We start from the raw sequence: 15459 nt of genomic DNA on the forward strand, positions 1-15459 counted from the left end.
AATTGTGGCAATGAAGAAACCACATAAGAACCATTTACTACTGTATTACATAAACAATTGATGTCATTTTAGTTGCATTTGGGTAGTTACAACGTCCTTGTAGGATTTGATTCTGAATACAATTCCAAATGTACACTATAGTCCCTAAACCCCTTTACAGCATTGGGGGTTGAATAATTTTGGCCACAACTGTAATACAGGAGATGGTCAGAGACTGTAGGTGTAATACAGGAATTGGTCATAGATTGCAGATGTAGTACAGGAGTTGGTCAGAGAGTGCAGGCATAGTCAAGGAGAGGGTCAGAGACTGCAGAACTACTACAAGACTGGGTCAACAACTGCAGACATAGTACAGGAGTTGGTCAGAGTCTGCAGGAGTAGTACAGGAGAGGGTCAAAGTTTGCAGGTGTAGTACAGGGGATGGTCAGAAAGTGCAGGTGTAGTACAGGAGAGGGTCAGAGACTGCAGGTGTAGTACAGGAGATGATCAGAGACTGCAGGTGTAGTACATGAGTTGGTCAGAGACTGTAGGCACAGTACAGGAGATGGTCAGAGACTGCAGGCATAGTACAGGAGAGGTTCAAAGACTGCAGGAATAGTACAGGAGAGGTTCAAAGACTGCAGGAATAGTACAGGAGAGGTTCAGAGACTGCAGGAATAGTCCAGGAGAGGGTCAGAGACTGCAGGAGTACAAGACTGGGTCAGAGACTGCAGATGTACTACAGGAGAGGGTCAGTCACTGCAAGCCTAGTACAGGAGTTGGTCAGAGTCTGCAGTAGTACAGGAGATGGTCATAGACTGCAGGTGTAGTACAGGAGAGGGTCAGAGACTGCAGGAGTAGTACAGGAGAGGGTCAGAGACTGTAGGCGTCGTACAGGAGTTGGTCAGAGTCTGCAGTAGTACAGGAGATGGTCATAGACTGCAGGTGTAGTACAGGAGAGGGTCAGAGACTGCAGGAATAGTACAGGAGAGGGTCAGAGACTGTGGATGTCGTACAGGAGTTGGTCAGAGTCTGCAGTAGTACAGGAGATGGTCATAGACTGCAGGTGTAGTACAGGAGAGGGTCAGAGACTGCAGGAGTAGTACAGGAGAGGGTCAGAGACTGTAGGCGTCGTACAGGAGTTGGTCAGAGTCTGCAGTAGTACAGGAGATGGTCATAGACTGCAGGTGTAGTACAGGAGAGGGTCAGAGACTGCAGGAGTAGTACAGGAGAGGGTCAGAGACTGCAGGAGTAGTACAGGAGAGGGTCAGAGACTGTAGGCGTCGTACAGGAGTTGGTCAGAGTCTGCAGTAGTACAGGAGATGGTCATAGACTGCAGGTGTAGTACAGGAGATGGTCAGAGACTGCAGCAGTAGTGCAGGAAAGGGTCAGAGACTGTAGGCGTCGTACAGGAGTTGGTTAGAGACTGCAGGTGCACCACAGGACAGGGTCCGTGTTTAAAAACTGTGCAAAGCTTATAACCCAAAAAAACTGCTTTATTTGTTTATAGACAGTATGGAGGGGTGGATGAGAAGGATGATTGTTTTGAGGGTGAAGATTCCCTCAGACAGCCCTGGACAAAGTATCCATCGTAATGCTGGCAATGCCAAGCACTCATTGGTCAGCATGTATTCTGGGACATCTTACTGGAAGAAGAAACATCAGGTGTGTGTCTTATTGGTCAGCATGGTCATATGAGTGAACTTGCTATTGGGAGCACTATGATGGAGACTCACCCTGGGGCTGATTACAGTAAGTCCTTGACTTGCAAACATTTGAGTTGTGAAATTTTGCAGATACGAATGGACCTCACATTACAAAAGTGAATGCGAACAAATCGCGGAAGTAGCTCACGTGTCTGCCGGACATTATTACAGCTGCACATTGTCAAAGTTGTGCTGCTGTGTGTTTACTATACAGTGCGATAGTGTCCTGCACATAACCCAGGATGTCCAGTAGAAAGAGTAAAAGCAGTGATGTGGAGGGGACTGCTAAGAAGCGCAAAGCAATAACCATAAAAACAATTGAAAAATTGGACCGAGGCGTAAAGCTGGTAGACATCGCTCGTTCTTATAACATGAATCTTTCCACCATTGGCACAATTCTAAAGAACAAGGCCAAGATCATGGAACATATGAAGTATGCTGAGCCTATGAAGTCAACAATAATATCCAAAAAGTGTGGTAAAGTGATAGAGGAGATGGAGAAACTTCTCAGTGTGTGGATACAGGATCAGAATCAGCATCAGTTCCACTCAGCTTAATGCTTATTCAAGAAAAAGCTAAAAGGCTGTTTGAAGACTTGAAGAAAACACAGGGTGAACAGTGTGCATCATTTCTGCCAGCCATGGATGGTTTAACAGATTGGAGGCTAGAACCAACCTTCACAACGTAAATGTAAGTGGTGAGGCTGCGAGTGCAGATACCATAGCATCAAGAATTTGCAGCAACACTTACAGAAATTATTGACGAAGGTGCTTATTTACCCCAACAGGTTTTTAAAGTAAATAAGACAGGACTGTACTGGAATAGGATGCCAGAACGAAGTTACATCAGTAAAGAGGAAAAGGTGATAGCAGGCTTCAAAGCAGCAAAGGACAGGCTTACTCTGTTTGGTGGCAATGCTTCCAGTGATATGAAACTAAAGCCTCTCTTAGTTTACCATTCAGAGGACCCAAGAGCCCTCAAAAACATAGCCAAGGGCTCTCTACCTGTTGTTTGGAAGAGTATCTCCAAAGCCTGGGTTACACAGGCCATTTTCCAGGACTGGTTTTTACACCACTTTATCCCAGAGATAGAGAAATATTGTTTGGAGAAAGATATCCGATTCAACATTCTTTTGTTGCTTGACAATGCACCAGGTCACCCCCAATTCATGGATGACTTTCATCCCAACGTTGAAGTAGTGCATCTGCCACCGAACACTACAGCACTCATCCAACCTATGGACCAAGGAGTTGTGACTTTCAATAAATATTAATTACACCACACTTTTCTGAAGGCTATTGATGAAACAGGAACAACCTTGCAACAATTGTGAAAGTACTACAACATCTACAAGGCCATAAAAAAAATCAGCTTGGCGTGAGGTTTTGGCTGTCACCATGAATGGGGTTTGGAAGAACCTTTGCCCGCAGTTTGTTCATGGACTTGAGAAGATTAATAAGGTGTCCAAAATTCAACAACTTGGTGACCCTTAGCAAAAAGCTGGAGCTAGATCTGCAAAAGGACAACTTCACTTAACTTCTTGCTGTGCAACATGAGGAGCTTATTAATGAGGACCTGATGGAATTAAGAGGCCCAGCGAAAAGACGAAGAGAGCCAACAGAAAGATGTAACTAAAGAACCAAAGAGATTCACAACACAGGAAATGGCACGGGAATTTTCTTTACTTGAAGAAGCACTGTTAGTTTTTGAGGCACAGGACCCCAACTTAAATCAATACACCAAGGTTGCAGTAGCAGTTTAGAATGCCATCCAGTGCTACAGAGTCATCTAGGATGAGAAAAAAGAGCTACTACTCAGATGTCACTGGATCATTTTTTCGAGAGGGTAGACAGAATGGAATCCATCAAAAAAACCTGTGTCGTCAACATCAGGTGTGAGTGAAATTCCATCTTGCCCTCCATCTCCTACTGTTGATGATCCTTCAGCTCCGTCAACATCAGGTGTGGGCCAAATTCCATCTTGCCCTCCATCTCCCATTGTTGATGATCCTTCAGCTCCGTCAACATCAGGTGTGAGCGAAATTCCATCTTGTCCTCCATCTCCTATTGTTGATGATCCTTCAGCTCCGTCAACATCAGGTGTGGGCCAAATTCCATCTTGCCCTCCATCTCCGATTGTTGATGATCCTTCAGCTCCGTCAACATCAGGTGTGGGCCAAATTCCATCTTGCCCTCCATCTCCGATTGTTGATGATCCTTCAGCTCCGTCAACATCAGGTGTGAGCGAAATTCCATCTTGCCCTCCATCTCCTATTGTTGATGATCCTTCAGCTCCGTCAACATCAGGCGTGGGCCAAATTCCATCTTATTATTATTATTATTATACAGTATTTATAAAGCGCCAATAGTTCGCTCAGCGCTGTACATTACAAAGGGGGACAGAACATGTGACAGAACAATAACAATACAATGCAAAACATGAGGGGATTGAGGGCCCTGCTCTTTCGAGCTTACAATCTAGGAGGGAGGGGATGGTGGCACAGGAGGAGATAGCTGTGGGGGATGGAGTGGTAGGAAGAGTGGAGGAGGTCGGCAAGTTAGCAGGGGTTGGGGTAGGCTTCCCTGAAGAGATGGGTTTTCAGGGTGCGCCTAAAGGAGAGGAGAGTAGGTGATAATCTGATGGGTTGGGGCAGGGAGTTCCAGAGGATGGGTGACACCCTGGAGAAGTCCTGGAGGTGGGCATGGGAGGAGGAGACCAGGGAACTAGGAGTGTGCATGCTGGGTGGTACTTGGATATTAGGTCAGTGATGTAGTTCGGGGCAGTGTGGTGGACGGCTTTGTACGTCAGTGTTAGGATTTTGATCCGTTGTGCAATCGGAAGCCAGTGGAGGGATTGGCAGAGGGGGGTGGCGGAGATGGAGCGGTTGGAAAGGTGAATGAGCCTGGCAGCCGTATTCAGGATCAACTGAAGCGGGGATAGCCAGCGGCGAGGCAGGCCAGTGAGGGAGTTGCAGTAATCGAGTCGTGGTATGATGAGGGAGTGGATGAGCTGTTTAGTGGTTTCTGGGGTTAGGAACGTGCGTATTTTGGCGATGTTGCGGAGGTGGAGTCTGCACGAGTTTGTTAAAGATTGGACTTGGGGCTGGAAGGATAGGTTGGAGTCCAGAATGACACCAAGTACTCTGGCCTGCAGGGCGGGTTTGATGGTGGCGTTGTTGGACATGATGGAGAAGTCAATGGGGGGTGGGGTCCAGGCTGGGGGGAAGACAAGAAACTCGGTTTTGGAGAGGTTCAGTTTAAGGAAGTAGAGCGTCATCCGGTCAGATATGTCGCTCAGTAGGTGTGATTCGGGCGGAAACTGAGGTGGTGGGTTGAGAGATAGATTTGCATCTTGCCCTCCATCTCCTATTGCTGATAATCCTTCAGCTCCACCATCTCCCACCTACCCTCCGTTCTCCAGTCAGTCTCTTCCACTATATGCCAGTTGTGGTACTGTACCACCATTTTAAGGTAACTGTAGAAGTAGAAAGTTAATTTATTTTTTTTTTTCATGTTTTATATTGTATATTTGTTTCAAAGGTGTATAAGACTCACTTTGTCAGACTTACGAACGTTCTCCCGGAACAAAAACCCATTCGGAAGTTGGGGATTTACTGTATTGTGCTGTAGAACATTCAGTGCGCTACACAGCCAGCAGGGGGTATACCAGCTGTTATATTCATTTTTATAAAACGGTGAAGTTTCCCTTTTAGTTGTAGGTACAAGGAATACAAATTTATCTATAGTTGAGGTGGGAGGGTGGTTTTAGTGAAGATTGGCTTGTGTGTGGCGTCCATCATCTTTTGTCCGGGGAATAGATGGAAGGGAGCGAACCTTTTGTAGTAACACAGAACTGAGTCTTGAAAACTAGAAGCGCGGGAGGGAAGTCAGGAAGTGGGTCACGTGTTTGTGTAATGACGTCCAACCAAGACCTGGAGGAGGTCAGGGAACGACGCTAGGAATGCCGTGACGTCGGCACACCCGGACTTCTTGCTTTAAACACAACGCTAGAGCGAGCGCAAAGTACTACCCCTTCTCCTCACGTTACACTCGGCGCCATTTTGGTGAAGCCACCTGGAAAGAGCTCTTGTGGTAGACGCTGTCCCCCCTTCAGAGCTGCAGTGTACGTAGTGTAGAACGTCTATGAATGGTGCTGTAAACCGTGTTATTATTTATACTATGGTTCCGAAAGTATAAACGTGTGGGCGTACAGAGCTGGGGTGTACGTCATGCAAAGCAACGCAAAATGAAGCGTTCTACAAACACTACAGTCAGCAGGGAGCAAGCGTGACGCACAGAGGGGGAAAGCGCTAATCAATGGCTGGGCACTGCCTTGCGTACGTCCTACGGCGATGTCTGTTTTTTTTTTTTTTTGCATAAAACTTTATTGAAAGGTTACAGCGCACCTTAAATTACAGAGTGTCCGCCACCAGCAGCACCACCGCCTTCCTGCATTCTCCGCCCTGGTGTTTGTCTGCTCTCTTCCTGTCTCACGCACCGCTGGTTGGTTGAAGGGGGCGGCGGTGGCAACATCGGCACAGCGAGGTCACACCCGGAAGGAAGAGGAGAGAAGAGCAAGGAGGAGAGGAAGGAAGGAAGTCTGAGCCCGTGTTTGACCGACACCGCTGCCGCACAGCCTGGTGAGCCCTATCCCCATCCTCCTCCTCAGCGCCCTGTGTATGTGTGAGTGTCCGCTGTGTACATCAATGGCCGGCCTGTGGCCTTCCCTACAGACAGGGAATGGTAGGACTGCTGTGTGGTATGAATAATTCACCGGGTGTCATATTGTACAGGCACGCCATGGCACCTATAACTTCTCATTAGCCGGCACTGTGCCTCCCTTATCTGTCACTGGGAGCCCCATCTACTGCACAGGACCTGCTCAGCCCTACACCCTCTGATCAGCTTTTATCACACCCTTGGCTAGGAATTGTGCGCCTTGCCAACACGCACAGAAGTGCGCTGCCCTTTAGCAGACTCACGGTGGTGCCGTTAATTGTCAATAGCACGAATCAGCCAACCCGAGCACTAAAGCAAATGCTTCCATAACCAGCACAGCGCTCTTTTGAAAAAAAGGGTCAGGGACAATTGTTTTGTGTATTTCTCACATGCAGGGCAGAACATTAAGATGAATAAGCAGCCTTACAGGCAACGCGCAAGCACGTGCGCACTCCACCACGCTTGTGGCATGAACCTGGACTTGTTGGGAATTTCAAATGAAAATGCCCAGATCCAGGTATTAATAACCCTCTGGTACAATGAAGCCACCTACTCGGTAACATCCATTGCAACAATTCTTTATTGGCTACATATCAGTAATAACACACTAACGCGTTTTGGCTGAAGTCTTGCTTGTAGCATGATACAGCTTAGTTGTATTGGAGAAGGGGTCTCCAAACGTTTCACATAAGAGCCAGTTCATTTAGACTTTAGGGGTGCTGGACTATGGCCAGTGGGAGTAGAAAATGTCCTGGCATCAGTAGGAGTAAAAAAAAAAAAAAAAAAAAAAAAAAAAAAAAACCCCAGTAAAATTATACCTCATCATTGGTGTCAGTGGGAGGAATAGTGCCCCCATCGTTGGTGTCAGTGGAAGGAATAGTGCCCCCATCGTTGGTGTCAGTGGAAGGAATAGTGCCCCCAGCGTTGGTGTCAGTGGGAGGAATAGTGCCCCCAGCGTTGGTGTCAGTGGGAGGAATAGTGCCCCCAGCGTTGGTGTCAGTGGGAGGAATAGTGCCCCCCATCGTTGGTGTCAGTGGGAGGAATAGTGCCCCCCATCGTTGGTGTCAGTGGGAGGAATAGTGCCCCCCATCGTTGGTGTCAGTGGGAGGAATAGTGCCCCCCATCGTTGGTGTCAGTGGGAGGAATAGTGCCCCCCATCGTTGGTGTCAGTGGGAGGAATAGTGCCCCCCATCGTTGGTGTCAGTGGGAGGAATAGTGCCCCCCATCGTTGGTGTCAGTGGGAGGAATAGTGCCCCCCATCGTTGGTGTCAGTGGGAGGAATAGTGCCCCCCATCGTTGGTGTCAGTGGGAGGAATAGTGCCCCCCATCGTTGGTGTCAGTGGGAGGAATAGTGCCCCCCATCGTTGGTGTCAGTGGGAGGAATAGTGCCCCCCATCGTTGGTGTCAGTGGGAGGAATAGTGCCCCCCATCGTTGGTGTCAGTGGGAGGAATAGTGCCCCCCATCGTTGGTGTCAGTGGGAGGAATAGTGCCCCCCATCGTTGGTGTCAGTGGGAGGAATAGTGCCCCCCATCGTTGGTGTCAGTGGAAGGAATAGTGCCCCCATCGTTGGTGTCAGTGGAAGGAATAGTGCCCCCAGCGTTGGTGTCAGTGGGAGGAATAGTGCCCCCAGCGTTGGTGTCAGTGGGAGGAATAGTGCCCCCCAGCGTTGGTGTCAGTGGGAGGAATAGTGCCCCCCAGCGTTGGTGTCAGTGGGAGGAATAGTGCCCCCCATCGTTGGTGTCAGTGGGAGGAATAGTGCCCCCCATCGTTGGTGTCAGTGGGAGGAATAGTGCCCCCCATCGTTGGTGTCAGTGGGAGGAATAGTGCCCCAAGGGCTGGATAAAGGCAAGCAAATGGCCACAGTTTTTGGAGACCCTTTGTATTACAGGATTCATGCTAAATTTCAAAGGTATTTGGGCCAGAGCTCTGGCTATACCTGATTTTCTGATGACCCGCCAACCCCCCCCCCCACGACCTTCACATTTGTTTTTTTTTTTTTGTTTTGTTTTTTTAATTATTACCTTGCACAGGCTTTGAATACAATGGTTTTTTGGCAGGTCACATGGCTTGCAGGGTCTTTCCTCGCCTTTTTATCGCCATTCTATCATGTGTAAATGCATATGATTGTAAGCTCCAAGGAGCAGGGCCCTCCTATCCCTCTTGTATTGAACTGTATTGTTGCTGTATTGTCTCCCTTAATATTGTAAAGCGCTGAGCAAACTGTTGGCGCTATATAAATCCTGTATAATAATAATATGCATAGTATTATTATACAGGATTTATATAGCGCCAACAGTTTGCTCAGCGCTTTACATTATAGTGGGAGACAATACAGTAACAATACAGTTCAATACAAGAGGGATTTGAGGGCCCTGCTCCTTGGAGCTTACAATCTAGGAGACATTACACGTATCACAGTGCAGTGTTGCTGTTCGTTTTGAATAGTACCCCGAGACATTGCAGAGCACATGTTGTAACTCACCACAATGCACTGATGTGAATAATCTATGTGTTGCTTTATAGCAGAACTAAAGGAAGTTATACTTGCCTTTCCTTCAACAGTTTTTGTCCCATGCCAGTATCTTCTCTGGGTGGCAGTCGCCTTGGCTAGCGCAGCATGACATCACACTTGCAGTGGTGGCCGTCATCCCAGAGCACAGGTACAGTGCTGACGATGTAAACTGAGCTGTGCACGTGCAGCACAGCTTACATCACCAGAGAAGACAGCCAGCAGGTAGGTGTATTTTATTGCATATCTGTTCTGCAGTAAAACGCTTGCTTGCTCAATGTCTGTGATAGTGGAACTTTCCTTTCGCTTTAAGGGCCGGTTCACACCAGAACACGGTGTGAGAAAGGTGCGTTTCGTGCACGTTTCCTGCAGCACAGGTAAACCACTGCCCTTGGGAGCTGCAGGCAGGTGTCATTGTGTTGCTAATGGCATTGCAAACGCAGTGTATATACAGGTATCAAATCACATGGTACCACAGTATCATGCATTTTGGCGCAATCTGTTGTTTTTTTTTTTTTTGCATTTCGCCGCCCTTTCAAATAAATGGCTGTCAAAATGTAGCACATAGTGCAGTTGAGCTGTGGTTATGCAGCTGCCTAAGACGGCATGCTGCTTTTAGCTTCTGCCTGCCCCCCCCCCCCCCCCCCCATACCACATTTGGCACCTTTTTGGGGGCGAGGGAGAGCGGGTACCTGGTTTCAAAAGTACCTGCTCCCACTTCCATCTCAACTTGCCGTTGCAAACATAGCCAGAAGTTTGGCCTCCCCCCTTCCCCTGAGCCCTCTGGGGCACTTTACAGGTCCCAGAGGACTGTGGTGCATCCACAAGGCTTCACTGTTGGTTTCCATTAGTAATGATGGCGGCGCCAGCACCCAACAGCCGATTGAAGAATCGGCTTGTGGTGAGGACACCACAAAATCCTTGGACAGGTAAGTGCCCTAATATTAAAAGTCAGCAGGTACAGTATTTGTAGCTGCTGATGTTTAATTTTGTTTGGCTGGGTGCCGGAACTCCTCTTTAATGGTTTCCCGAAATAGTTACCTTTTAGGTCTTGCTGTGAATAACTTTTACATTTGATTGTGCTCTGAACTGTGACGCTTTCAAAAGGTTTAGTCACAGTGTATGGGGCTCCTCCACAGCCACAAATAATGCACTCCGTTTTAGCAGGAAGGTGCAGCATTTACATGGTCTCACAAAAGCAATCCACCATTGTTGGCTTTTCAAAGGGGTGGCATGCGGGAAGGGCTGTGGCAGAATTGAATGGGCCCTAATGATGTGTACCCCAGTGCTGGCTGTTGGTTTGTTCCTGAAAACTGTTCGGTTCACTCATCTACTGGCAGTGAACTTCTGCCACTGAAACTGACTGTCAGGACTTGATCACAACAGTCAGAGCAAATTGGTTCCTCCATTCATAAAACGTCTTGTATTCTCTTCTAAGAATATACAAGGCATTCTGTGATTAGACAGGGAGTGCATGAACATCATCTCTCCATGTCAATTCACGGAATGCCTTGTTTTTTTTTTTTGTTTTTTTATTTACTTTTTTTGTAGGTTATAAGATGTTTTATGAATGGGTGAACTGATTCTTTGTGACCACTGTGCTCCAGCCCTGACCTAAATTTAGAGGTGTCAGGGGATGCATGAATCTAACACTTTTCAGGAACAAAACAGCAGCCACTAGTGGGACACACATCATTGGAGGTACATTATTGGTATTTAGCTAATGCCTCAATGTTTTGCCTAGAATGAACAAACACTTGCACATTGTCCACCTGCTGATTTCTCACAGTAAATATACTACAAGCAGGCTGCAGGTGCAGGTACAATCAAGTATATGTATGTTTACAAAACACAGAACTCTGTGTACAGTGAACTGCGATCTGGCTGTTTTTTCTCCCTGAAAAGCAGGGAGAAAAAACAGCCATACAGTAAAGTAAAAGCCACACACATTACATATTGTTAGGCACACAGCCCCTTGATTACCCCTAGATGTTAACTTTTTCCCAGCCAATATCATTAGTACAGTGTTCAGTATTAGCACAGATTACTGTATCAGTGTCACTATTGATGTCAGTGTACTTCCCAGCCAGCAGCAGCTAGCATCCGATTGCCCGCCACACTATCACAGTCCCACTATAAGTCGCTGATCGCTGCCATTACCAGTATAGCATCATAGTTGCGTAAATGTCTGTATATATACCATAGTTAATAGATGCTATACCTTGCACAAACCAATCAATATACACTTATTGGGATTTTTTTTCCTTTACATGTTGCCAAAGACATGTTGCAGAATAAATTTTAGCCTAAATTTATGAAGAAATATGAATTTGTTTTTTTTTATTGGATATGTTTTATACCAGAAAGGAGAAAATTATTTTTCCCCCTCTTTTTCATTTATATAATAAAAAATAAAAACCCAGTGGTGATCAAATGCCACCAAAAAAAGCTTGATTTATGTGAAAAAAATATATGCATTTAATTTGGATAGAGTAAGGAATGGTTGCAGCTATTTCTACCGTGTGTGGTTTTTTTTTTTTCTATCTGTGTCCCTTTTTTTTTCAAGAGATTTTCTTTTCTCCTGTCGACCTAACAAGAAATGATGATGAATCTCTCCAAAATGAGGTAAATCTCCTCTTAGACTGTTATTTATCAATGGTACAGTTGTACTGTAACTGCTTCCTGACTGCCCGCCCACTATGTACTGCGGCTTGCCAGCAGCTACAGGCAAAGCAATGTATGCAACATATCCTTTTTGTGAAGAACCATCTAAATCCCACATACAACCCTAGAATGAATTCCACAAACACTTAATTCATATACAAATAAATATAAATAAAATAAGATAATATAAAAATACAAATACGTAATTTGTGTCCAAAAATTCACTTTCAATAGTGTCCCAAATCTCCAAATCAAATAGTGTCCAATGTCCAAGTCCCAAACTTTCACTTTAATCCTCAATATTCCATGCCAACCTCAAAATAAAAAGAAAATCCATAGTGCATTAACTTTTTTAATTTATATATACTTCGCTCAGTGTAAGACCCAAAACCACCCTTCAAATAGTGAGAAGAAAAAAAAAAAAAAAAAACTTGTGTAAATATTTATAAATATATCCTTATTTCTTAGAATATATAAATTAAACCCAAAACGTGAAAACTCTGTGATCACTTCAAACAAATATAAACACACTCTGTGATCGGCCACTCCGTGACCACTTCAATCCTATATCAACACTCTGTGATCAACCACTTGTGACTTGTGATACTAGGTACTAGTACCCTCTATATTCCAGCCAAGGTGATACCAGGTACTTTTACCCTTTTGTAGTTGTTTTCAAGCATAGGCTATCTTAAGGACTCCTTTTTTTCCAAGAGTTCACATCAGGGGCACTTTTCCAGGATCCTCATAGAGATTACCAAGCTCTTTAGGCAAAATTCGCATTAAGGAAACAATTTTAATCCAAACTTACATTAAAAGACAGGAAAATCCAACTCCCAGCATTACTCCTTCCATGGCTCTATACTAACTGATCAAACACTTGGTTGAAAACCGCATGTAGACAACCAAAAAAATGGCCGCGGCGACACTTCCGGTTTGGCGTGCGTGCGTCTTGACGTCACTCCCTAACACGTTTCGTCACTTCCGGACTTCGTCTGAAGGGAGAAAGTGTGACTTTTTGGTGGGAATTGAAGGAATTTATTGATTGATTGAAAGCAATGTATGGGTACGTCGCTCTGGCTTGTACTAACACAGGGGGGCGCAACACTCCCCACCTGCGACTGCTGTGTCCAGCGGAATGAAAATCCCAGTGAATGGGACCCGGTGATTATGTGATCGCTATGCAATCACATGATCACAATGTTAGCAAAGCTGGTATGAATCAATCAGAGCAGTTATGAGTCAGCTTCTCTTCCTAGTGAGCTGTGATTGGCCCATCACATGATACATGGGACCAATCACAGCAACCTGTACCATGTGACCAGCTCCAGCCAGTCACAGATCACTGTCTTGAGCTGTCAAATACCTAAATCATTCATGACAGTTCATGAATGAGTTAAGTTCATGACAGCAAGCTTAGCATGGCAGGAGAAATTATCTTTATTTCTCCTCCAAAGCAAAGTGTAAAGAATAAAAAAAAAAAAATCAGCCCCCCACGGTAGTACAGTGTTGCTATGGTAACATTGTACTATTCTGATAAACGTATTTAAAAAAAATACCGTATTGAGAATTTAAGAAAAAATATTTAAGGGTTTTTTTTTAACTACTTGCCGACCGCTTACCCGCATTTTGCCCCCCCCCCCCTCCCCCGTTGCTCCAGGGAGAGAAGAGAGAATACCGCACCGAGAAAAAGCACTGCATTTTACACATTAGATTAGCACATTGAACCCTTTGATTGCCCCTATTAACCCTTTGATCACCCTGTCACCCAGCCAGTGCCATTAGTACAGTGTCAGTATATAGAATTTTTCACTGATCGCTGTATTCCTGCCACTAGCGACATCAGATAGCATAATGGTCAGTTAGCACCCCTGCCAGCCAGGGTCAGCTAGCATTGCCTGCACACTATCGCACTCACGCTGTAGGTCGCTGATCACCGCCATTACTAGTATAGTATTGTACGGACCAATATATTTATCATGAACAGAACTATACTAGTGCCTCCTTTTGTATAGTGTCCCTAAAAATGCAGTGTTAGCAGGATCAGCCCTGTTTGTTGTCCGCACTAGCGTTTAGCTTCTCTGCTGTTTTTCACTGAAGATTTGTACCAATTGATTGTGGGCCAAAGCAATTTTATATGCACAACAATACATCGCTGTCCACCCAAATTCAGCTGTTGCCAGGCCATTCGCATAGAAACCTATCACAGTTTCTGAATTTAACCGCTTTCCCCTCTACCCTGTAGCAGAAATACGTCGGCAGGGGTGCGCAAAATCACATATATACATGATTTTGCATTTCCGGGTAGGGGGCGCGTGCCCTACCTGCACCGCTATTCGTGACCTTGGCTGTCGATCACCAGGTCCTGGTCGGTGATTACTCGCCGACACCCGGTGATCGCCAAGTATCTCCAACCAGGGAGAGACCTGAGTATAAACAACACAGATCTCTCCCCTGTCTGCTCCTGCACACTGCTTTGTACGGCTCTGCATAGCAGAGCCGTACAAAGCAGTGTGCTTACAGAGGAAAGCCCACACACCGCATACTGTGAAACAGCACACCGTTAACCCTTTGATCGCCCCACATGTTAACCCTTTCCTGCCCAGTTCCATTAGTACAGATCAATGCTTTTTATTAGCACTGATCATTGTATTGATGTCAGTGACACCAAGTCATTTCCCCCCAGTATCACAATGCCTGCCGCAGTCCCACTATAAGTTGCTGATCGCCGCCATTACTAGTAAAATAAATATATATACCGCCATTTGTAAACGCTATGTCTTTCACATAAAACCAATTAATTTACACGTATTGGAATTTTTTTCTTATTATTAGCAAAGACATGTAGCAGAATACATTTTGGCCTAAATTTATGGCGAAATTTCATTTTTTAATTTTTTTTTTATTGGACATGTTTAATAGCAAAAAGTTGCATTTTTCTCAAAATTGTTGGTCTTTTTGTTTATAGCACAAAAATAAAAAAGCTCTATTTGTGGGAAAAAAAGGACGTAAATTTCATTTGGGTGCAGCGTTGCATGGCCATGCAATTGTCAGGTACATGTATGCCCAATATGGACCAGCAATTTACTTGTACGTCACTGGACTTTGAGTGGTTATACCAGCATAATGCCTGCAGATACAGGCATCATCTTGGTATCGTTTTTTCAGCTGGCTGTCGGCTTTCATGTAAAAGCAATCCTAGTGGCCAATTAGCTGCTAAATTGTTTTTACAAGCAGCGGGATGGGACATTACACCCCCCCCCCTTCCCCAGTTATCTTGGGCTCTTCTGCCCCACAGGGGAATCTGAGCATGCAGCCAGCGGCAGTTCCACCAGCTGACCATAGAGCTGTTCAGAGACCAGAATGGCGCCAATCATCTCTATGGTCTGAGACCGGAAGCTACAAGCATGTCATCATTTCCGTTTTGCTGGACGTTAACAGCGCCATTTTTAAATTGGGAAAGCATCTGATCACACCAATCTTGCCCTCCCCCCTTTCCGTGCTTGTGCGCAAAGGACAATGCAAGCGTTGGTCCCGTGTCAGTATGTAAACAGAGATTGGTGACCTGTAAAGGCTTTTAAAGTGGCGCCTATCGATATTAAAAATGCATGTACTTTGTCGCCATTGCATGGGCATGCGCAATTTTAAAGAATGTCGTGTTTGGTATTCATTTACTCGGTGTAACATCTTTTATATCTTATCAAAAAATTGAGCAGTATATTGTATTTTGTGAATTAAAATTCTAAAAAGTGTATTTTTTCCCAAAAGATTTGCGAAAAAATCGCTGCGCAAATACTGTGTGACGTAAAAAATTCCAGCATCCACCATTTTATTCTGTAGGGCCTGCTTTAAAAAAGTGTTCAAATGAAAAAACTGGGGGTT

General features: G+C 45.4%; 2 protein-coding genes across 4 annotated transcripts in view; one reads left to right on the forward strand and one right to left on the reverse strand.

Moving 5' to 3' along the window:
* LOC149472818 (uncharacterized) overlaps positions 1-6320 on the reverse strand; it is a 34122-nt gene extending 27802 nt beyond the window's left edge. Inside the window, exon 1 of the mRNA XM_089687250.1 lies at positions 6091-6320. The gene's annotated coding sequence lies outside the window, so the exon portion shown is untranslated. The remainder of the gene's footprint in view (positions 1-6090) is intronic.
* KBTBD2 (kelch repeat and BTB domain containing 2) overlaps positions 5801-15459 on the forward strand; it is a 34429-nt gene continuing 24770 nt past the window's right edge. Inside the window, exons 1-2 of one of the 3 annotated variants that reach the window (XM_089687240.1) lie at positions 5801-6324; positions 8967-9138. The gene's annotated coding sequence lies outside the window, so the exon portion shown is untranslated. Of the gene's footprint in view, positions 6368-8966; positions 9139-15459 lie in introns of all 3 variants that reach the window. The other 2 variants (XM_089687247.1, XM_089687236.1) reach the window with 2 other exon arrangements.

This window comes from Staurois parvus, unplaced genomic scaffold (assembly GCF_062004578.1).
Source record: "Staurois parvus isolate SC_StPar_1 unplaced genomic scaffold, SC_StPar_1.0 ptg000020l, whole genome shotgun sequence".
Taxonomy (NCBI): domain Eukaryota; kingdom Metazoa; phylum Chordata; class Amphibia; order Anura; family Ranidae; genus Staurois; species Staurois parvus.